This window comes from Apus apus, chromosome 6 (assembly GCF_020740795.1).
Source record: "Apus apus isolate bApuApu2 chromosome 6, bApuApu2.pri.cur, whole genome shotgun sequence".
Taxonomy (NCBI): domain Eukaryota; kingdom Metazoa; phylum Chordata; class Aves; order Apodiformes; family Apodidae; genus Apus; species Apus apus.
Window position 1 is genome coordinate 9,637,047 of NC_067287.1, and position 25,166 is coordinate 9,662,212.

At 43.0% G+C, this 25,166-nt stretch overlaps 1 long non-coding RNA gene across 1 annotated transcript in view; it reads left to right on the plus strand.

Moving 5' to 3' along the window:
• The window catches only part of LOC127386381 (uncharacterized), a 32,619-nt gene extending 9,974 nt beyond the window's left edge, over positions 1-22,645 (plus strand). Inside the window, exons 2-3 of the long non-coding RNA XR_007889863.1 lie at positions 19,165-19,307; positions 22,296-22,645. This is a non-coding gene — a long non-coding RNA (uncharacterized LOC127386381). The remainder of the gene's footprint in view (positions 1-19,164; positions 19,308-22,295) is intronic.
• The last annotated feature ends 2,521 nt before the right edge of the window (positions 22,646-25,166 follow it).

The window sequence follows — 25,166 nt, forward strand, 5'->3', positions numbered from 1 at the left end:
CAAAACATCTCTAGATCAATCTATATCATCTTCTGGCTAGTAACCATCTCAGTGAGCAGCATATGTGGGGTGATGTCACCTAGAGGATCACTAGGATTTAGCTCTTGCTAAAAAGAGGTGAAAAAGTACAGAGAAAGCTGTGGTGCTGGATTTGGATGAGGTCTGTAGGATTCAGACCCCATGGTCATTGTCAGACTGCATTTGGGAAGCCTAGTGTGAGCTGCATCAGCTGCCTGCTGGCATGGATGGAGGGAGCAGAAGGGGAAGGAGCCAGCAGTGCCTCCCGTGGGGCTGAGGGCCATGATGGGGCTGGGGAGGTCTTCTTCTCCCTCCAGAGCTGCCACTTCCCCCAGCAGAGCAAAGCAGTGGAGCAAAACCCTGGTGGCTTCAGGCCTCAGGACATGCGCATCTTTCTTTCAACTTGTATGTATATGTTTATGTTTCTTTTGCTTGCTCTACTTGCAAGCGCTGCACCCTTTCAAGAAGGCCTGATGTACACAAAAGAACAAGCCAGGAAACCAACAGGCAGCAAAGGCTGCCCAGACCAAAGCACCACCTGCAGCACAGACATACCAGGCACCTCCCACGCGCCTCTGCCCTCACCCACCACATCAATGGCAGGCTGGGTGGCAGAGCACCCTGCTCTGTCCATTAGCAAGCCCCAACAGCCAGGCATCGGCCAGAGAAAATTCCCAACTCCATGGAAAACAGGGAAAAGCTGCCATCCTCACACCACAGGAGCTCTGGCTCAGTTGCTTCCTAAGCAGTTTCTGCAAAGAGGACTAAGAAAGAAAGAGTACCCTGCTGGGCCAGATCTCTAGCTCGGCAGTATTGATGAGTCAAATTTGACTTGCAAGCTAATTGCAAGCTGGTGCAAGCTGCAGCAGAGTGGTGCAACTCTTCCCATGAGGAGAGCTCCCAAGTGCATCCTCCCTCCCGCAGAGCAAGGGCAGCCCCTCCTAAGAGCTCACTGCTTCCCTGGGCTCTGCGTGCGGTTGCTGTGAGACCTGGCTGCAAGATTCAAATGGGACACAGCCTGGGCTCCTCCTGACACCTTCTGAGGAACTGGCCCATCGCCAGGGAGTGCTCAAAAGCAGAAATTACCCTTCCTCTTCTCTCCTCAAACTACCAACAAATTAAGAGTCCACTGTACTCACTTGACCGAAGATTTAATATTGTTACAGCAAAGTCATCCAGCCTCCTGGAGAGCCCCCTTCTTCCAAACCTTTATTCCAGCCTGTAGACTAAGGTTATAATCCAAGCACTGGTATTTCCTTGCTGAGTGTCATTCAGGGCTGAAGGATGCAACTTCAACAGAAGCAAAAGCTCATAGCAAAGACAGAGGAGAAGGTTAAAAGCTACTTTAATTTACACGACTAATTGCAGCAGCATCTGAGGTGAGGTAATGAAAACCACCTGTAGCTGTGTCACCCACACTGGGAGCAGCCACCACTCCCCCAGCCGCAGAACAGATTTACCTCTGTGCACCTGAGGGTGCAAAAGGGGATATTTGGGGATAGGAGCAAGCCTGGGCTGAAATGAGAGGGCTTTTTTTCCCCAGATTATAGCCTGAAGAAAAAAGAGATTTCTTATTCCAGAAGAGGCTCATACGTGTGTATATACTATACATATGCATATATATATATGTATGTGGAGTGAATCCCAAATAACTCTTCAGCTTTTTAGTTAGACCTTCTCTGAATTTCCATCTGTCTAGGCAAGCCTTAAGAATAAGCCCAACAAATTCCAGAGGTAAAACCCCATTCCTGACTGTCATTTGACCACCAGGTTCACCTGGTTGCTCTTCTGTCCCTTCAGTTTCAACCACTTGTAATGTGCTAATTAACCATCCTTTATCTTTTCCCATTTAAACACTGTTAAGTCGGGTGGAATTTTTCCCTAATAAATGTATGCACTTGTTTACTTGTTTTTCCCCATTCTTGTTAAACTTTTCCTCTGTTGCTTCTGTGAACCACCCTGTTAGGGGAGGATAAGTGGCAGCCACAGTGCACAGGACCAGATGTGTGTTTTCAGCACTGAGGGGATGGGTGGGTGTAGCAACCAGCCACCCCTGCAGCCTGGCAGCAAAGCCCCAGGCATAGCCCAGCTACATGCTCTTCTTCCACACTAAGCACTAGTTTACTAAAAGCAGCTTAGCTTCCAAAGGAAGGAGGAGATTTAAGATGAGTTTCACGGGACTTATGACTTGCTTCTCTATTTTCTCAGGACACCAACAGGAAACAAAAGGGAAGGGAAAATCCTAAAGATTCTGAATCGAACGATATTTTTAAGTGGTTTGTTTGTTTGTTTCATCACACTTTAATTTTTAGGTTTTTCTTTTGGAGGAAGCAGCTGAAAATTGCTATGCAACTGTTTAGCCATGTCTAATTTGGTAGTACATTAGAAAGACTTTCAGTCTAATACTCTTGAGTCTTTTGTAAATACTCAAACATTCCAGCCAACCAGACTGATAAAAACAATTTAACGGGGCTATTGGCAAGAGTGATCTCAGATTTGCTAACAGTCATGTCTGTGTTCACACATGCAAAGCAGCACATTTTCACTTACCAGTCTGATTGACTGGTAAAAAAATCTTAATGCAAAATAAAGCTACTGACATACACTGAGGGTGTGAGACTGTTCTTGGCTGGGTCTCATAGGCGCAAAGGGTGTCTAAAAAGTCTGAAGACATTTTTGAAGTGGTCTCAGAGGTTTTTCTTATGACCTAATTGAAAAAGAGGGTCAGTCATGGTTACAAAATGAATGCTTCAAAGCATCTTTGGCAATTTTGTAAGATAAAAATAAGCTCGGGTTTTAGGGTGCTTTATGGTGGAAATGAAGTGCTGTGTTATTTGGGGTATGCTGGAAGCTACTGAAAGCCAGAGAAATACTTAAGACTGCAATAGCTTTTTAAAAAGTTGTATAGAAATGTTTAAGGTCTGGTTAGAAGCAAGATTGGAGACATTTTGGGGGCAGGGGTGTCTTTTGGACTTTTCTCTGATCTGTTCGTAATACTTCCTATATTTTTTCCCTTTGTATATACACTTCTGGTGGTATAGAGACAAATCTTGTCCTGTGTTGTGCAGATGGAAGTGATGTTTCTGGTAATGCTTCTGTTGGTGTGAATGGCATGAAACTATTAGAGAAAAAATATCATTAATAATTAAGCTTTATGCAGATATTACAGAAATTAATAAAATAATTGCACAAAGACTAAATTCACAAGTATTTCCCCCAAGATTGAGCTGCCTGAATGTTCAGTCAAATTATAAGTCATGGGTTATTTACAATATACCATTCTTGCAAAACCCCCTCATTACTTACACAACTTTGGTTTTAACTTTCTTTGCAAACATAGGGTCATGCAATGTATAGCTCGTTATCCCTGAAAGCCATTCCTACCACTGTTTTAATTAGATGTATTTTGGGTGAGTCTAACTGCTGCTGCCCTGGACACTGGAACTGAGCAGTTGCCTGTAAGCAGGTTTGTAACTTCAGTACTATTGTGAAAACAGTATCAAGATGGCCAGAATTACAGACCTACAGAAGAAAATGAAATTATCCCATTTATCATGAACATAAATTTAAGATGTCCTGGATATTCTGTATTCTATATCAAGCAGATAACTATCCCAAAGCTGCCTGTAATACGATATGTCAGAGAATTTCTTTTGGAGTTCAGAGAGAGGACAGATTTCATTACAAATGTACAAACTTACGGTTTTGCAACATGACTACCTTGGATGGAGTAAAGGCTGGAATGATAGTGTGCTTTGGTGGCTATCAACTGTCTGGAAACAAACTCCAAGTAGGGTCAATTATACGGTAAAGTCTTTCTGGTGACCAAAGTCATCTGGTGTCTTGGGTCACCACCACGCTCACATTCACTAGCAGGCATCTCACGAGCTCTTCTTCTATTCATTTGCATCTGTAATGATGGTGACTGGTGGCATGAAAACAGTCATGACTACGTACTAAGTTTTAGTTTGTTGTTTGAAACCTGGGCTTGCTGTGTGGGACAAAGATGATGCTGCATTTGTGAAATGGTCTAGAAGTTTCTGCAATTCCTTCAGTCTCTCCATCTTAAACTGATTTTTTTTTTCAAGCCTTACTACACAAACATTGTCCTTATCAATATAAATGCTGCTAAATAGTAGATAACAAAGATGCATTGGATCTTTAGTATTTCAGACATGATACCGTAAGCAATTAATGCATTACAGAAATGATTAGATGTATCTAATGTTCTCCTGCTTATCTTGCCCTGTGCTTGTGTTTATTCCCATGTGTCCCAGTGAAGATTTTCAATTAGTGTGACTCAAGTCCCATACATCTTTTGAGTGTCCAAATCAGACAGTCAGTACCCGATGGATCCCCTAGGGACTTCCTCAGCACTGACATGCTCTTTTCTCCCAGATCAGCAAACATTCGTGGACATCTCCTGCACCCACATCTCCTACCTCTGCCACTGACCAAGGCAGACTGGACATAACGAAGAGGTTGTGCCTCAGTGGATTCTCCTGCATTGCCATGCTCTACCAGAAATAAACCATATGCAGCAGCAGCCTGAGAAGAAGCCCTTGGACAAACATCACTCACATAATTGCAACTTCAGCATGTCCACTTCTGTCATTACCTCTTAATATGAGGTCATATGAAATCAGTTAATGTGCCTGAGTCTTTTTTAAGCAGAGCTCTTTCTAGTGCTGAGACTTCTACTTATTCTAAATATTTTCTACCCCAGCATGATTTTTTGCTAACTTCATATTTGAGATGGCTAAGGCTTTTGCAAAGGTGAAGATGGTATTCCTAGCTGATTCTAACCAAAATAGTTCAGTAGAAGATACAGAGCATTCATCTGGCTTTTATTTTGCCTCTGGCCATAGTGCTTTATGGTAGTTTAACTGCAGCTCCAGACATCCCAACGTAGGTTTCACCTACTTCCTTTTATGAAGCCCATCTTCAGCCAGGTCAATGGGCTCAGGGAGTGACTGGACACCTCCTCCATTGGGCCCATAAATACTTTATCATCCAGCTTTATCTTCAAGCAACCAGATGTAGCTCCAGAGCTGTGAAAAACTGTGGATCATTCATTTGAGCAAACAAGTCGATTTGATTTGCCCATAGGTTCTGGGTCTGCCAATAGGTTCAGCTCTGGGAACAGGTTTTCTCCATTCTCACCATACTCTTCATCCCTTATCATTATGCTTTCACTATAATTTTGAAGACCCAAAGTCTTTTTCTTCAGTTGACATGAGTGTTTTCTTCTGCCTTTCTCTCTTAATTGCTTTTCAAAATCATGCAGCCTATTCTACTGTCCACTTAGATATGTCTCAAGAAATTGTCTTAGTCAATTAAATGAGTGTCCTTAATTAGGCCATCTAGTTTGGAAGGCATTAGTGACACTGGAACAGGGTGTTTCTGACTGATTACATTAGTTAGATTCATTTAGAAAGCAAAAGCAATGTGATACCAAACTCTGTGCTGGTGGGAGAGAACCCAGGAGTGGGGGAGCATCTACATTTGCCTGATAACATTTGCATTGCTGGGCAAGCTGACACACTCTGCTGCATGTACCTCCCACCAGCAGTGGCTTCGCTCCCTGAAGAAACTGCTGTGATGGCTTGAGAGATGCTTAATTGATAAAGTGCTCTGGGGAACCTATTATCACATGGGAAGAGTCTAGTGATGGCTCTTCCTTCAACTTGTTACCCACAAGTGAACCAGTTGCTTTGTTCTTCCTTTCCACTGGTGTTACAAGAGAAGATATTCTGTACTTGGGCTGTCACCTTTCCCAGTGTATTATTTTGGATTTCTCAATAGTACTGCAATGTTATTTAATGTTTCTGATACTGCTGTTATTTTGCTAGATATGCAGGCTCCTCCCTCCATCTCACTGCATGCACACCCTCTCTTTCTCTACTTGCATGGTGTCTCTATGGCTTTTCCTGCCAAAGAAAGCCAGCACACCAAACACAATGATGCCATGGTCTCCAGATTATCTCTTTAAGTATCCTTCAGCCATGGTCTCCTCTTTAAACTCTGATTTTAGCCCAGCTTTTCCTTAATTTAATAAACATGAAGTACTTTCTTCCAAAACAGCTCAGCTTCTTTATTTGTAAATGATTCTCAGCATCATCAAATTTGTCCAAACAACCAGTTCCATATTATTCCATCCTCCCTGCTCACTATATACTCTTTTAGCCAACAGATCTCTGCTGAATACATGTTTTTGTGATTTAGGTCTGTATTGCCCTCTGGGGAGGTAGATCTTCCTCACCTGCCCATCTCCTTGCTCACACCACTCATGGCTGGACACTTTGTGGTTGCTCAAAGTGGAAGAAGCAGCATCACATGTCTGGAGTGTGGTGCCTAGACTGCCTAAAGGATCTGGGGAGCAGAAGCCGAGGCATCCTGCGCCTTGGTACAGTTTTCCTGTGCCAAAGGACATGAGCTGGTACAATGTAAATCAGGCTAAAACCATATTTTCAGATCCCTCAGTACCCGGGAAGGTGAGAAAAGAAATTCAGGCCTTTTTTTTTTTTTTAATATACCATAAATATACCTAGAAATGACAAGGCAGGCATCAGCTGTTCAAAGAGCAGAAGAAACTCACGGGGCGTTATTGTACCAGGGAGGCTCACAAGTGGTTACAAATTCCCAAACAACCTGGCAATGTTTATTTTGAAGACTGAAAGCTCCTCTATCCAGAGTTCACTCTCCTCCCTTCTCTAAGAGGATTTCTAAAAAAAAACCACCACAACAAACCTTGCTGAAAGCAGCTGTCGGCTAATGTAACACTCAGCACCGCTGTAAGAAGGGATCCATGAGCCCTGGCAAAACCACAGCCCTTGTCAGTGCCCATGAATGAAACTGTCCCGGGGAATCTGCAGAGCAAGGCTGCATATTTAGGAAGCTCAAAAGAAAGTCAAAACAAAACCAAGCGGAGCAGGAAAAGCAGCACAGACGTGTCAAAGGGCTGCCCACATGGCCCAACCAGAGGCCGACCTAAAGCCACCGCCACACAATTGCTCGGGAGGCTTACAAAGGGGCCAGATGCTCCTGTCAAAATTATACCTTCCACAAATCAACATGGGAAACCTGCCACCATCCTGCCGAAAAGGAGAAGAACTGATACCATTTTCTTGACTAAAATAATATCTTTTCAGTGAATTAGCAGAAGAAAGAACAAGAGCTGTTTGCTTTGGACAAGTATATTTCCAGGCATGTCATCCCCACAAAAGATCTTTCTTTTGCTCTACTTTCATGCGACCCTGAAAGCAAATATCTGCTGGATATGATCAGGCTGGATCCACATCTCCAAACAAGGCAAGGGAGCTGGTGGCAAGTGGGATTCTTCCGTTGCTCTGAGCTAATAGATGATAGAAAGAAAAATGCAGTTCTTGTCTTGGCTGGCTTTGAAACGTACTTAACTTTTCATTCACAATGTGCTGCTTATATCCACAAAGCTCAGCAAGGCAGGGAATATTGTTGGCCTGTTTCAGAGACAAGAAGCAAACAGGTTGCCCGAGGTCTCATCCCATGTCACAGCAACAGGGGTAGGGACAGGCCACATTGTCCCAATCTTTCCCAGTCCATTCCATGGTGTTTTAAATATTGGTCAAAAATGTAGTAGAGGGTGTGCCTGGATCAGATCGTAGTGTCACAGCTTGTCCTCGTTCTCAGATTAATTGTTCTAATTAGCTACTCCACAGGCAAAGATATGTTGACTCTTTCTTCATCTCAGACTTGGGGCCAAGCATGATTAAGAAAAATACTCAGCTGTGACTTCCTCCCAAAACTCATCACCCATCTAAATTGTAAACATTGCTGGTCTACTCCCAGCTCATAACCCGGGGAAGCCAACTCATTTAGTGTTACTGGGTGGGTTTTTTCTCCTTTTTATTAATTTCAGAAGAGGGCCATCTTAATAAAACATATAAAACCCCATATATTGCAGCATGCAGATCTGCTTTTCTGCAGCCACGTTGAGTCAGTGCAAAGCTCACTACAAGAACAAGAGGAGACAATGCCAGCCTTTCCATGGAGTAAACCAGCCTCATCTTCTCAGAGACAGAAAAGTCAAATAAGCTCAAAACTGCCCTAGGAAACCTTGATGGGACAAAATATTTCTGATGCAAAACTCAGACTTGTATGTTCCAATTCACAGCATGGGAAAGAGGATTCTTGCCACAACCTCATCTCAACTCTTCTTTACATTTTTAATAATTTTTCACAATTCAGGTGTTTAGCGTGGGAAAACGTAGCAGTCAGTAAGTACACTGTCTCCCACACAGGGTGTGCTTTGTGCATGTATGAGCTATAGATTAGGTCACATGGGCAGTGTACCTACCTCATCTCTGTTAATAAATGCATATAGTTTAACAGGTAACTAGTGACAGGGTCATTTTCCTAGCTTTGCTCCATCCCTAGCCATTCCTGTCCCTCAGTCATGTTTATAACCTCTTGTGCTGCTACAAGGCTGTCCCTTGCCTTCCAGTGGCTTTTGCACTTGCCAGAACCTCCGTTCATTCTCTAAATGGGAATGAGATACCAACTGTCAAGTCCAGAAAAAAAAAAAAACCTACATTAAATGTTAATTATCTATCTTGACAAAATTATAAATCTTTGATTAAGAAGTTAAGAGAGCTTGATGATGACCATAGGTGATGTATCTAAAGTATTATCAAAACATGAAAGAGCTAAACAAATCATACCTGTCAGTTCATCATTGCTATTAAAGTATAGCTCACATTGGGCTTATTTTGATGGCTCCTTTGTATTCCTGCTGTTGTGTTTTCTTGTGGTGTCGATAGAGAATCTGCTATTTTAGAAGCTAAATAAATACTAAAATTTGAACTTGAGCAAAAATTTATTTGAGCTCTCAAATTTGACCCCAAATGGTCATTATCTTGTCAATTATGAGTGCCTGAAAAAAATTTAACTCCTAAGTTTAGATTAAAATTTAGGGGGGAAAATCTCGTATATTTTAATTCAATATATCTGAACTAGTAACATAATAATTTCCAAGACTATTACTGGAGCTCTTAGGGACTGAAATTGCCCACTCTCAGCTGATCACTTAATTTTTTAAGTTTTTCTTTTTAAAAGAGCAGTGGAGAAATGGACTTGGGAAGGTATTATGCAGTGAAAAGAGTATATGGATATTTGTAAGAACAAAAATACTTCTGTCAGGCTTCATATGTGTTGGGAAGGATCTCTGTTAATTAAAAACAAATCCAGAAAATTACAGCTGAACTGAAGAGGGTCTTGCAAATATGTTGCATTTCAAAATCTGCAGCTAATTACAACACAATTGGAATTCAGTTAATCATGTAAGGGAAGGACAGGCAAAAAAAAAAAAATGTAATTGTTGGGTGGTGAATACATAGGCAGATAGACACTCAAAAATGAGAAAGTTATTCCCAGCAGAGGTAAACAGGAGCAGATTAGAACTGAACTATTTCAGCAGAAGCTGAGCATGTCCCTGCCAAATACATTTTTCTAGTATTAACTCTGTACTACCCAGAATCTATCAAATCCTACACAATTTATTTGCTGGAATAAGGTCTTCCAAACAACTTGTGCAAGGTAGATGTCGAGGTACCTGAGCAAAAGCACACTGCTAGTTTAGTTTAACTTTCATCCATAGTTCCCATCTGTGTTACGTCTGGCTTGCTGAGTAGTATCAAGTGATTTCTACAGCAGGATCACATCACCTTCCCGTTTGCTAAGCAGTCCTGCACACAAAGTGCAAAGGGAGGATGATAAAGATGGTTTATTTGTCTTTTCCTGCTCTGTCCTCTTCTCATCTGCTGTAGGATTGAGCGTGTGCCTGTGCTCACACGGCAGTGTGGGGGTGACATGAGGAGTCCCAGCAGCAGCAGTGCCCTGCTCTCCCCAGGGTGCTGCAGCTCTCCTCTGCTGCTCCCACAGGCAGTATTTACCCACATCCCACACAGTCATGCAACTTTATGCACACTCATAGACTCCTTTGTACGTTCTGTATTAACTTAGCATTTTATTGATCATTTGGGAGCAGAATGAATGCTAATCATTAAGTTTTATATGAATGTTTCTATTAGGTGAAGCCTTATAGCACATGTGCTGAGTTAAGGGATGTTGCCTATGTCAATGAAAGATAATTCCACATTAAAAAGACATTTTCTGGCGCATCTTTATTCAGTTACATTTCAGCTGATCTAAAGGGCTCCTATCAGCACTAACACAGAGGGGTAAGGCTTTGGAATGTAAGTGTAGATCATAGTTTGCTAGGCCAGGATACTATTTCTCTGCCATGGATTTCAAAAGGCCTTACTGTACATACTGGTTCTGGCATTTGAAACTCCAGGCTTAGCGGGGGGATGGGGAGAGACAGAGGAGAAAAAGCATTTAATATGAACAAAACATTTTTTGTGAGATTCCTTTTTGTTTCCATGTGCCGTACAGTCAGCGTCTTTTGAGTCTTTATTGATGTTCTCACACAAGCAAAGTGACTCTTGAAAATGCACCATTACAACTTCATATATCCAGTATATAATTTGTACTTAACAGAAAGATATTTAGGACCATTTGCCTCAGCCATAAGACTTTCAGCTGCACAGTGGGAGGTAGTGCTTCAATGAAACCTTTGTTTTTAATCTTCTGATACAGCCACTAAGGCAGTTGGCTGCCTTTAAAATTACATCAGTCTTCTTTTTAATCTAGGGTTTGCAAGCAGTAGTTAGTTTGGGGCATCCACCAAAGCCTGTCATTTCAGGGACAGAACTACCACCCTTTTTTTTTCTTCTCTTGTGCAGGGCGCACTGAAACCCCTGCCTAAAAAAGAAGAAGGGAAACGAAGAGGAAAGTTGCCCGGCGAGCGCGCGTGTTCCCGGAGATGCCGTCCCGGCCGGCCCGTACGCTGCAGTGCAGCCCAGTCACGTTCACTTTGTTTCCTCCCTCTTCCTAAAATTAGATTAGGATTCCCTGAGCCAGCACAATGATGCCGAAGCCGGACAACCCCGGGTTTGAATCACTTCAAAGCAACCCCCTGTTTCCACCCAACGTCGCCCGTCTGCCGCAGCCCTGCAGAAAGCACGTTGCTCTGCAGAGCAAGTTGGGTGGCAGTGGGGCCAGCGTCTCAGACTGTTGCCCCAGTGTTCCTCTAAGCTCTGCCCTCCTCGGGGAAGGGGAGGGTGGGGGGAAAAAAAATCCCTCATAATTCAGGCAACAGCTGGAAAGCTTAGCTTAATGGTCTGTGCTTAAATGTGGAAGGTCACAGGGTGCTGATCTAAGGAGCGGGGAAGTCTTGCTCAGCCGACTGTTGACACTTAGTAAACGGAGGAGGAGGGGACTGTGTGTGCATCTGAGAAAGCCATACCCAGCCCGCGAAGAATAGGAAGCAACTTCTATTCAAGATTTGCAGGGGTCCTGGACCCAGTAGGGAAAAGCAACAAGGCCCTTCACTGCCTCTAAGTTACCTTGTATTATAACAGGATTAAAGTACATTTAGCTTCTCTATTAGCATACTTTAGCCCCATTTAGGCTTACTTGATGTTTCCGATGGCCTTTGATCAGCCTTGCATGGTGCTGGTCAGCTTCAGGACACAGCAGTCAAAAAGCGAGACTGTGAAATTATCCTGATGTTGAATCTCACAGGAGATATTTCTGGCTGTTTTCATTCACTCATCCCCAATATTCGAGTTTCTTTCTCTCTCTCTCTCTCTCCTTCTCGCTCAAGAAAATAATTTACACATTGTTAAAAAAAAGGGGAGGGGGGAAGCAGAGAGAAAGAGAGAGATATTAAAAGAAAAAGGTAGCTTAGTGACCAGTAATAATTAGCTCCTTGTTTGAATTCAGTGCTGGCTTGTGTGCCAGTGCTGAAGCATCTATGAAAAATACTATAATTTCTACAGTGTCTGGCTTTTTATTGCTTACATTTGCATATAAATTAAATCCATATTGTAGCTTTAAGGCAAGCTAGGCTTAGAATGCAGTACAGCTCAGGGTCCTATTGTTTTACATCTACTTTCTATACTGTGGTTAAATGAAAAGGGAGGAGAAAGTAAAGGAGGGAGAAAGTCAGCTTTGTAGCATTTTTAATTGCTTCTCTGCCAATTATGGCCAAATTAATATTTAAACTTTGTAGTGCTTCGAGAAATTGTTTATGAAATCCACTTCCTTGTGTTCAGTGCTCCCTGTGCCTACAGCAATATCTACATTGGAATCTTTTGTTGAAGAAAATGAAAAATAATTCAAAATAAATTCTGTTCTCCTTTAAAATATTTTTCAGAAACAAACGCTGATAATTGAACCGTAACTATTTCAAATACAGACGTGTTCCTTTATTGCAAACAGCAGCCTGAAACGCTGTTACCAGCCAACATTTTTCACCTGATGCTGTTTATCTGCATGAAAATATCTGGTGTCATTTTGCTCCTGCTTGTGTCCCCCTGCCCTGCCCTGCCCTGCTCTGCTCTGCCCTCCCCACCCGAGCTCGGGCTTTTCTGTGCGCCCGGCTCAGCAACCCGCAGGCTGCTGGTGCTAACACATCAGGGCAGAGCCTGGGAAGACAAGAGACATTTGCAAAGATGAGTAACAAGAAGCAAATGGCGCCTCAAAGTCTCCCTTTAAAAAATTCTTTAATGAGATACAGTACATTTATTATTTATTTTTTTTGTTTCATTCTTTTCTTGGGCTAATGCCTAGTATGTACCAACCACTGGGCCACATTTTTAGGAAACATCTAAATCAAAAGTCAGAAGATTACACAGGGACATAAGAAAATCTTAAGATGGCAGGAGGCCAGGAAGCCCAGCTAGGCCTACCCCTCTCCTCTGGTTAACAGTTGTTCTCCATAATATACTGGTTTTCTTCCCCCCCACTTCCCCACCCCCCCCTCACCCTCTCTCTCCATATGCTTCTTGCTCTATTTGAAATCTGGTCAGATCGGTCGCTTCTAGAGCAGCATCTGGTAGCTTATAATATATACCCTCTGGAAAAAAAAAACGTATTACATTTGTACAGTGCAAGACCTCACTGGAGCCGTGTCCCTCGTCCTCATATTTGACATTAGCTCTAATAACCACAGCTCTGCTCCCTGCAGTTCCCCCCAGAGCCCTCCGCAGCTCAGCGAGGTCCCCTCTTAATCTTTTCTCTTTGCGAGGGATACAGACCTAGTTTCACTAACCATTTTGGAGCCTCCAATCTCAAAGTCATTATGGGACTTTGCTGAACTATTTCCATTTCTGTAATATTCCTTCCGTAATTAGGTAATCAAGACTGTGCATCTTTCCCAGGTGACCTTTCGTGGTTGATTTTATTTATCAGCTTATCTACCCTCTTATTAGGCATTTTAAAATTTCTGGTTGCAGTACCATCAGCTGGGCACATTGCTAGCCTTTGCAGCTGTCTGCTTGCTATCGTAATTTCCTTTTTCCTCTTTCCCATCACCCATTTGCTTGTTCTGTCTGATTTTTGCAGCTGTTCAGACTAACGGGGAACGTTAGAAGTGCTTGTGCGCCTGGTGAGTTTTATGAATACTCTCCTCTGGAGGCCAACAGGAGCACGGTGTGGGCTGACACGTGGGTGAAGATGTTGGTGGGACTGGTTTAACGTGACTTTTTCTGGGCAGAGATAGTCCCTGGTTATGGGATTAGATGATACCCCATCCAGAGAAGTCCTGCCCCTATTTCCACATATCAGGATTACCAAGGTGAAGGTCACCACACTGAGGTGGAGCTGATTTCACATGAAGAAGGACAGGACTCGCCAAGTCTACATTAGCACAATAAATATTCTTCCCAAAGCAACTGACTGTCACCTCAACTGTGCTCAACAATAAAAGTCTCACTTCTCATCTCTACCACAACAAAATAATTGCCTCCAATTTACAGTTACCCATCTGTACATTCAGAGCTTTCTGATCAGCTATAAAACAGCACTCCTAAACTCTTTCCCTCATTAATCTTTGGAGCAATACAACTGATAACTGAGAGAAAGCTCCATTTGTTTCCTCACCTATCAAAATCTTTTGCCCCTGCTCATCTTTTGGTCTTCTGTAGCTTCTGCCCACTGCTGGGTGAGCCTCTCCTTCACTTCAGAGCTCTCTGTGTCCAGCTCAGTCTCCAGTTTGACAGCAACCTTCCTCTCTGTCTTTCCTTTCTGCTGCTCAAGACTGGAATTACAATAGCCACCATGCTCTGGTTTCAGAGATGGCTGCATGGCTCTTGATGACCCCCATTGCAACGGTATTTCAGCACCAGATCGTGTGGAGCCATCCCCAGCCTTCACAGCACCCACTTGACTATGGGGTACAGCCTTAGCATAAATGAAGATTGTCCAGAAGTCTTCTGCAGTGCTTCTCCTGAAGGCCCTGATGCATTTCATTGATGGGACTCAAAAAAAAAATGGGGGATTGGTAAGAGAATACATGAGGTGCCATTTCACAGATGAAGGGAGCCCTCCCCTCCATGGGGGTTCCTGTTGTCCAAAGCCAGGGGGACTGAGGACAGACCTGCACCTCACAAGGCACCTGGGGCACACGCCTCATCACCTCCCATTCGGCCCAGGAGCAACAAGCCTGGCTTCCTGAAAAAATCTCCCCAAATTCCAGCTGTCTGAGCACTTTAGCCTGTCAGATGTGATTTGCAGAAGGGCTTTTTCTTCACCACTCCAGGCAGCCTGTTACATGGTTAATTCTCCACCACTGTACTAATGAACCTTGTAAGACAGCACCACCAAGCCTTAAGACCATACAGATGCTGTAGCTACATATTTAAAAGATTGAATCTACTTATTCCCATATCTACCTATTAGTTGTTTGTTCCTGGTTTTAGGCTTGATGTGATGCCTATCCTATCAATGCAAAGGTGACTGTGAAAATGGCATTTGTTAAGCTTTTTTTGTGTGTACTGATGCTCTTTTTCAATGCTATAATTTTAAGCCCTTCTATCTCTGTTTCCAAAATAAGAGAACAAAGAGTCTTGACAACAATGACTGAGGCTTCAACCATAACCAAACACAGCTTATTCTGAGGCTTGAAGAAGTTTGGTTCCTTGTTTGCCATTCTCTTTGCCCCGTTGCTCTTTCCTGCTCCTGCTGGCAGTGGGCTAAGGCAGAGCATGGCAGCCCCACACTCTGCAACACAACATGAAGGAGGTTCCACTCAAAACTGCTCACTCTTGTGAAATTTTCAATCTACACCTGTTGACCCATGAGATTTAAACAACTCAGACAACTGCATTTTATAGGGGCAAAATAAATTGAGTCCAAACTCCACACTACATTATATTGCCCTATGAGTGGCTTCAGTGTTTGTTAGTACTTCACATTTTAGCTTTGTGTGTTACAAACCCCATCTTCTGGCAGTTTATCAGGTGTCTCCAGTATCGGTTTCAAAATAGATATTAAATACTGCTCTCACACCTTGTAGCTGCAGTCATTTCCAAACGTATTGAACAGCTTTTCTGCTCTTCAGCTGTCAAAGATTATACACTGAGAATAAATTACTCAGCTGGATGCATTGTTTGTAGGCAAACCCAGGCAGTGACAGTATCACTAGTCCCTGTGTTTAAAAGCATGTAAAACACTTTCTCTTTTTCCTGCGCTTTACGCTGCGATCCTGGAAGCGGCGGCTCAGCTCCATCCTCCGCACAAACAGGGATGCTGGCAAAGATGTCCCGAGGTACCACGGCTGTCATTCCAGTCCCTCACCTTATGGATGAGCCCCCGGCATGGGAGTGGGAGCCCTGTGGTAGTGGGATGCTCCAGAGGACATGGGTGGCCCCTGGCTGCCACCACGGGCAGAGGAACCATCCCCGTGTCATTGCTCCCAGCTCTCAGTGACTGCTGGGCTTTGCCTGCTCTCTGCTTTTAGTCTTGATCCTCACAGAAAACAATCCACACAATTTCCAATCATCTTTCACTCATCCCTACAACATGGATTTTCCTTATTATTTTTTTCCCCTTATTTTTCCAAGAAAAATAATGTGCTTGCTGGGTATCAATAGGTGTTCCCAGCATCAGACAGCTTCCTGAGGTTTCCCTAAATGTTTTCTTTTCTGTAATTTCTTATTACAAGGCCCACACAGTCCATGGCATCAGTTGTCACAGTGCTGTTCGTTGATGACATCACATTCTGTCCTTTGATGACATATTTCCCTTGAATTGCTGAATTACAGAAGGCTGTAGTCACAAACCCAGCACCAAACTAGAAATCAGACCAGAATTTGTTTTACTGTCTTTCCATTCCACAGCCCAGGCTTCCCAGGATGCCTGCATACAAATGCTCACAAATAGTGAATTTGGCCCTAAAGCTGAAAACAATTTAGTCAAGAGTTGAAATTTGTCTGGAATGGGAGGAGCTCATAAATATTAAACCACTTTGCTGAGGACCAAAAATGGTATCTGAATACCAGTCACAAAACATCTCGAGTGTCTTTAACCATCTAAACTTTAGGGTCCAGGTCTGCAAGGGGTTATCCATAGGCAATAGAAAGATACAGCTACAACCCAAGGGGATTAACTCCAGCCTCATCCTCATAGGATGAAGCACCTTTTTGAGACACCATCTTCTCTCACTTGGATAACAGAAGGATCTCAGATGACAAGTTTAGGTATAACCCTAACTTTTGGCTACCTACAGCAAATATCTGGCTATGGATAACTGAGACATAATTCATAATTCAAATATGTTTGTAGAAACAATTTGTCTAACCATTTTGACAGAACAAATTTGAAGCGAAAAAAAAAAATCTGCTTGCAAGCAAATTGCTAGCATAAAAGATTACTAAATTCCTTCAATTAAAAAATCAGTGTAAATAGCACTCTTGTTGATATTAAGTACATTTGTGAAGCAGAAATAATTTAATCAAACCTTAAATATGATAAATACAGGAACAGGCTTCTCACTGTGCATCTGATGCCCTCATTACTGCTAAATATAATTCTGATCTTTTCACTGATCTTTGCCTACTAAGGACTGGAGAATTGTTTGGGGTTTTTTAAATGCATTCTTAAAGTCAAGAAACAGGAGGAGTTTTCTATTGTTATGTTTTACTTTCTGGATCCTTTGTGAGTCCTTTGGATTCTCTTAATTCTGCCTGATTTTCAAGACAGTCTTCCAGGGTAAAAGAGGGAGATATGCTGCATGCTCCTTTGCTCTTATCCTTTCTTAAAATAGTTTTGAGTCCACATTACTTTATCATATGCAGCAGATCAGGAGCATAAAAGACTGTCTGACATGTGCTGCTCCTTGTCTGATAGATCAGGCACAGCACTAAGAAAACCCCTTTTCTTCAGAGAAAGTTTCCTATTTGTAGGTGTTCTCTAAATTTCTGGAGGACACAAACTTCTTCCAGCTCTCTCACGTCAGCATTGCTCAACGTTAACTCAGCTTCTTGGAGAAGGGTCAGAACACTTCCAGAGAAAGAAATGCAAGTATCCACAGATCATTTGCCCTTTTCTAGTTGTTGCCCTTGTAGCTCAGCCTTAGCAGATACCCAGAATTCCATCACTGTCATGCAAGTGCCTTAACTTGTCTCAAATGTAAAGCGAAGGGACCCATTAAAGGTTTGTGGCTTCAACATTCAGTATCAGTTTGTTCTAGTTAATATGAATACTGGCGATGTAAGGAGAAATCCCTTGAAATAAGACAGTCATGATAAGAGAACCCCAGGAGATGTTTCAAAAATAGATGCTGCCATTTTTATTAGCAAAGCACAGAAGCAAAAGCGGGGAAAGAATAAGTTTAGAAAAAAAACACTCAGCTCAGTCAAATACTATTGAGAAATTTGCTGAGAGAGTCCTAAGCTTAAATTACAGAGCAGAGTTTAAGATATTTTGAAATCTTACATGGCAGAACAAATTCTCTTTCCCACACTAATGGCTGTCTCTGTCTGTCTGTCAGCTCAGAGTTCAATCACGTATTCACAATCAAGTATGGGTCAAGTCCTAGAATGTCTGTGTCTTATAGTCTTATTCTTGGCTGACAAGGGCTACATCTAAATCAGTGTATGGCATTAAGTTATAGCCTGAAAGCAGGCTAGAGTGGTAAGACCAGTTCAGATGATGACTGCTTCTTGTTCCCCCCAGCCCTCAGCCTCGCTCAGGCCACTCCTGCTCAAAGACACAACTTCCAGCATCACTTATCTAATTGTAATTCTGCAAAGTGAGAGCATAGCTCAATAGTAATACTGTACAGGGCTTGTCTGGGCAAGTTCCTATCATCTGGCCACAGTCAAAAGATTACACACCAATAACAGAAATTTATTCAGAGCAAAGATATCCTGGTATAATAAGATCATCTTTCTTCATGCAATTATAATTCATGCATCCAGAGACAGCTGTCCATCAGATATTTTTTTATTAGCTGGCTTTGATTTCTATAATGAGTTTTATTAGTATATTTATGAGGAAGAACAGCAGCATATAAAGAAGTTATGAATAAGTTATTATGTGTGTGGAACCAACATTTGGGATCTCTGAAGTCTTGCAGAGAAGCCAAAATCTGAATGGATACAGACACTGAAATACTCCCCAAAACATGATCTGTGCAGATCTATTTCAATAACCCAGTGTCAGCACTACCCATTGTTTTGTTTCACAGCCATAAATCGTTTGATTTATGTAAACAAGAAATCTAAATGGGGTCTGAAAGAAAAAAAAATTAAAAAAAAAAAAAATCAGTGAACAAGAATGTCAAGTTTTAATTTATCTTTAATACTAGATTGTTGTGGTATAAAAGGATCCTTCTTCAAATACATGAACTGATACTGTTTGTCCTTGTTTCCCACATGCAAGAGCATCCAGGCTATGCTAGATGAGATACATCACATTTAGAGAGTTTTGAGAGAAGATGCTCAATTCTTCTGGCAAAAATAGCGGAAAGTGATGGAAATATGGGACCAAAGAAAAGTGAAAGCTACTGAGATGACAGTTTATGAAGACCGAGAGAAAATAAAAACAGGCAGTGATGCAGTTAAATGACACAGAGCAAAGTAAGAAGAGGCAAACACTAAGTGCCAGCAGCCCTGCAGATACGTACCATTGGAGGCAATTTTCCATAAGCCAAATACATAAATGTAAAAGTCATTACAAAGTCTATTAAATAGTTAACTACAATTAACAGTTTTGAAGCCTGAAGTGAGACAGATGATTTTGAGAATGTTTCTCCTTCAACAGGACAGCCTCAGGACTCTGCCCACTGCAATCTGTGACACTACCTGCTCCCCCTCAAAAGGTTCAAAGAGCTGCCTTCTGTCAAGCTGTATCTTCCCCTGTGCCCTGGGTCTCCAAGCCATGCCCAGCCCATCCATGTCACTCTGGTAAGTTAGGGAATTTCAGACAACTGAAGGTGGGTACTGCAAGATCATGGGGAAAAATAACTCCCATGCCAGCAGTTCCTGGTAAGGAGTGCCCTGTTGCTCAGTTGTACCTCATTAAAGCAGCTTGACCAAATACTTCAGGTTTCCTCAGCTACCAGCCAAAAGACCAGATCTCTTCTATGGCTGAAGTCTGGACCACACACCACCACTTTTCAGCTTTTCAAACTGTACCATCAACAGCCAGTGCAGTACTTTCTGTGTGAAATGTTAATAGGTAGGCCAAAACATGACACACTCTTCACAAACCCTGGATAGTTAAAGCAATGGTCTTTGTACAAAATGTCTGGTTTTAAGGGGATAAATACGTAAGTAATCAAGGCAGGGTCTGATTAATGACAGGGTCTGTAGGCAAAGGAAAAGGATGCAGCATGTCTGCCATGCACAAAGAGCAAGAACAGTCTGATACTCCAAAAGTCCAGAACCTCCCCAGTGCACCCTAGGTAGTCCCACCTAAGCAAGAAAAGAGACCAGGAAACTCCTAGCTACAAAACTGGCCAGCCTCTCCCGGTCTACCCTTACTGGCAAGTCCATCAACCACCTCTAATCCCTGTGTCTACATATCCAACACCATGGTTTGCTGCTGTCAGCTGTGGCCACAGCTGAGGGTGAGGTGTCCAGTCTGATGTTTACATCTCACAACAGACTTCCGTGTTGCTGGCCAAAAAATGCCATGTTGACAGAAGAAGAGTCAGCACACAAGAGCAGCTTGGTTTCACTGCTCAAGTTTTCTTGCTGCCTAGCTGTCAGGCTAACCTGTCAGTGTCAGTAAGAATCCAAACAGCCAAAAGTTGTCCAATTATTTTGCTACAATCTTCTCAGAAGTCTTCCTTAAAGCTGAGAGTTCCCAAGGAGGTGAGAAAGGGCAGTTAGAAAGACTTCAACAACTGCTTCCTTGAAAGAAAAGAAATCACTGGCAAGTGGTGGGTCCTGCACGACACCTGCAGAGGGCTCAGATGGGGCAGGGCCTCAGTGCCCCAAGCACTGTCTGACCTCCAGCAAGACCTGCAGCCTGGAATTGTGGAAAAGACTGTACTTTACTGTCAAGAACTTATCACACCTCCAGAAAGAGAGTGAAAACCAATGTGGTGCTGAATGATCTTATCAGTAATTAGAAAAAATTCCCCACAGTAAGAACTGCTCAACTGTCACCATCTGCAAAGAGCCTTGATTAGCCAGATTGTTTACTGCTCACAACCATCGAGCTCTTCATGTCTCTTCTGACACTATGGAGAAGGGCACAGCAGACCCCTCTTGGCCTCATTCCTCAGCCCAACATTGTTTCCAGAGCCTTTTATGCCACCACCACTCCAATCAGGAGCTAGAGTGCCTTCACAAGTGTTCTGTCCTCCCACTTTTTCAGACAGAGGTGATCTGAATACCACAGACACCTCTGAGAAGGGAGAAAACATAGAAAAGGGCATTTGGGGAATCATAATGGCAATGAGTGGCAAGAACAGATGATTACAGGACTTCATAAATTTTAATCAAAACACCAAAAGAGTGTTCTGTCAATGCAAAGATATCATCCTCTTAATAGGAGGACAAACTAAAGCAGTAGCTTTATAAGATGCTTTGATGCCCCAGGGTAGCAGGACCCCTGGAGCTGACTGTTGTATCCCACAATAGTTCGTTAGTATTGAGATTCTTAATTCCCTTTATTGGATCTGAGTTTTGGCTTCTAAGATCTGACCCCTGAAGAGCCAGAAAATTCAGAGTGCTTTTTGCTACACACTTCCTGGCTTCAGGCATTAAACTCCACACTTTTAGAAATAACACATGCTTTTGCCTCAGTGAAGGAAAATGAATAACCCTGTTATCTCTTAGCAAAATATTATCATCATCACTCAGGCAAAGACCTCTGCCACCAAATCATCCTTCACATTGCTGTTCTCTTGTAACTGTGGGGAAAATATGTCTATATTAGAGCTGAAAATTAAAGACAGGAGGGTGAAAGTTGCATCTTCTGCTTCTGGACATGTCTAGTATTCAAAATGGAATTTTGTGACTCAGCCTCTTCTAGTCAGGACTCTTGAACAGATAGGCATTTCCCACAAGGAGATTTGAAGGGAGCATCCATTGAGTTGGAAAAGATAAGTAACTCCATTTTCTTATGTAGTAGATTTTAAAAAAGTAAATTAATGCTCTGACTACAGAGAGCTGTCAAGTCCCCCATCTAGAAACAAGTATCACTAACAGTCCGTCCATGCACAGTTTACTTTTGCCTCTGATTTTTCACCACTATCCCATAGAAACCCCCATATAAAATCACTGACTTAAAAAAAAGGTTTAAAAGGTATTCATTTGCCTTTCTCTTTTTTTTTTTTTTTTTTTTTTTACCATAGAAGCTTTCAGTCCCCAGACAGTGTGGGAATGAGGGACCAGATTCATAAGTCCCTTAAAACCAGGACAAAATACTGCACTTTGAAGAGAAGGTGGGTAAGGGAAGAGTTAACCAGGTTTATAATTGTTTCTAGAGAGCAATTATTCAGTCCCTAAAAATGCTGGTGGAAGAACAAAATGGAAAATGAACATGGTCCCAGCAGACAAATGATTAATATTTAGGGAAGGACTATTGCAGGTTTTGATCTAAAAGAAAGGGAATAGAGCTTTTTAACGAGATTGGTGCTCAGACAGTACAAACTCATTAGATTTGGGTTTTACCATCTCATTAATAAAAGATGGATATTTTCCTATTCTATACCCACTTGTTTTGAGGAGGGGGTTGTATGTTTGCATTCACTTTACCAGCATCTGTGTTTGGGAAGAGGTGCACGCCCTGGCAGCCTTGTGACACCCAGGCAGAAACACAACCTGGAGCAAGAGCCAGGCAAATAACTGAGAATGATACACACAGCTGATCAACACTGCCAGGGAATTACTTTTTTATGGAGAATGTTGTTTTTCCTTAATTTTCCTTTCCCTCTGCAGCTTTCCTCAGAGCAATAACTGCGAATAATCCCTGGTCCCCAGCTGAGCGGGGTGCAGCTCCCGGCACGCAGCTGATCCTGGCACGATGACATTTCCACTGGTCTGGGTGGACACGAGCAGGTGCAAAGCATGACCTGAGGGATCTGGGCTGCCTGTCCCAGTGAGAGGGACACGGAGGTGCCAGGCAGGGAGCCTGACAGCCCTGCTGCCTGCCCTCAGCCCTCAGCCTGCACCCACCGCTCCCGCCTGCACCTTCTGCGCCAGCTTCGTGTTTAATAAAGTTGTGGCCTCTTGGCTTTCACCACAACACAGTTCCCAGGTTTATTTCCCAAGGGTTCATCGCAACAGAAACACACAGTAGTTATAATGTGTCATAAAATAAATATTAGCAAAAAGCACACGTGAATCTCTGCTGGTTTGGAATTTGCTTGGCATCACGAGTCCCCTAGTGCAACCTGATCTAGTGGTAGGGTTCCCTGTTCGTGGCAGGGGGGCTAGAACTTGATGATCTTTAAGGTCCCTTCCAACCTTAATGATTCTGTGACTCTATGCATGTCTCCAAAAGCAAAATTTGTCTGCTGATGGAGGAGGTTTGTTTGTTTGCTTTAGTGTTGTTTTCTCCTCAGTCGGCTGGGCTTACAGCACTGTCACAGCTAATCAAAGTAAGTACCAGTACAGAGCTACCTTGCACATCACCCTAATCACATTGCTCTTGAAATTAAGTCTGTCAGCACTTCGGCTGTAAACCCATATTACGAGGGCTTAATAACTCCACTATGAACAAAACAAAATTACTTCTAGACTTAAACCTGGTGTGCAAGACTTCTGCCTACAGGGCCACCTTTTATTTGTTGCAGGGAATATGAAGAGCATGACCAAAATGGTTAAATAGATCAAACTTGTGAACAGGAACACAATGTAGGTCTGTGCACACACACGTAAGTAACCTCGTGATATATTTTACATCCCTACCTACACCTCTTGCATAAGAAGGCAATAAATTAACCAGAAGCCTCTGCCTCTCTCCTATTAATTTTCTCAGGTTTTTGAGATTCAGTCTCTACTTCATTTCTGGGTGTTTTTTTCTTTTTCCTACCCACCACAAATTATGCTGGCCTGAAGCTGAGGTAGACAAGGTAAAACTCCGTCCTAGAGCAGCAGCAGTTGTTTTATGTATCAAAATGTCCTGTCTTTGAAGTTGAGTCTTAATAATGTCTTGCAGGAAAGCCCCAGGGCAAAGCCTTTCTCTGCCACAGACTTCTTGTACAACTTTGGGCGAATCATTTGGCTTTCTATTCCTCAGCTCCACTGTTGAAAAATGGGAATAATTAAATTGCTCCACTTCATCAAACAACTGTAATGCTAAATACACCACGAAATGCTCTGAACTCTCTGTCATCAAGGTTACCTGCTGGGAGCCTGGGAGATGCAGAGCAAGAAAGGGGAGCCTTGGTACCACTAAATTCATGGCATTTATAAGTCCAGAAGTGCTCTTCTAAACCAGTTTTAAAGATTATTTTCTTTAAAATACATCAATCAAATAGATTCTTCTATAAAAACACTGTATATATGGGGTTTTTTACTATTAAATAATAGTATAGACTGTGTTGTGGTACAACACACAGCTTTGCCATTGCAGCTTGAGGTGGTTCCAATCTGGTGGAACTTATGTGGTAGATCTGAACAGCACTGGTGGAGCACTGTCAGGTCAAGAATACCCTTCCTGAAGACCTGCACTCCTGACTCAGATGCAAAGTCACAGAAAATTTTTGCACCCTCATGAGGAGGGGCAGAAATTAGCTGTGCTTGTGGCTCATGGCACCCCAGCACCAAGGTGTCCTCCTTCATCTTTCATTCTCACCTTGCCAGCAAGGCTCCAGTCCCAGAGCAGGAGGAAGGGAAGGAGTCACACAGCGGCTCTGGGGCACAGACCTGGAAGTTCATCCTGTCACTTAGATGGTTAGTGCACCAGAAGGTGACCCCCTCAGTGACCAGGGCTGTGGGAGTGCAGCTGTAGCTGCAGGAGGGCTTGGGGAAATGGGTGCTGCCAGAGGCTGGGTATTTCTCTGCAGAAAGGGCAGGGGAACTTGGGTAACACTGCAGCTGATGACATGGACAAAGGGAAGGAGAATGGCCAGTGTTGGATTAAAAAGAAGTTAAAGACAGCAGCAACACATGATGCAGTTATGCTCATGGAAATGCCCCACACAAAGGGATGAGTTGTCCTAGCAGTAAGCAGAAGCTGGCTCAGGTTTTTGCAGTCAAACCCTCCGCCCCCTCACTCTCCTTTTGCTGCACCTCCTTTCTTCTGAGGTCTCCACCCAAATTCTGAGCCTGAAGAAAGCTCACAGCATGTATCTTCCCATGGCTCTGTACAAGCCCTACCTCCCTCAATTACCAGCTCTCTTTGGGCCTCATGTGCAATAAGCAGTAACATTGGGACGCTCAAAAACAGGTTCCCACAGCTCCCTGGCTCCATTTTGCCCAGCGACAGCCACAGCAAGGCAGCACTGCCAGATGGTGGCCACGGACTGACCTGCCTGTATTTGCTGTTCTGACCATGTACAGGGCACCAGCTGGGAAAGCCCAGGGTGCCAGGACAGGGTCTCCTGGGTGCTGGCTCCTACAAGTCCTCCACCCATCAATCTTAGAGCAGTATGCTGTCATGGACAAATAGCAGCTGTTGCAGTAAGCTCATCGGATAACAGGCCTATATATTAAAGTACCTTTAGCACACTTACTAAAACATATATTTAGCTAGGGAAAATAATCTTGTGCTGCCTATAAAAGTCAAAGTTTGCCTTTATAAATAACTCTGGGAACCCTGCACGCATCTGAGGAAATGGCAACAGCATACCTGCTCAGCCTCCT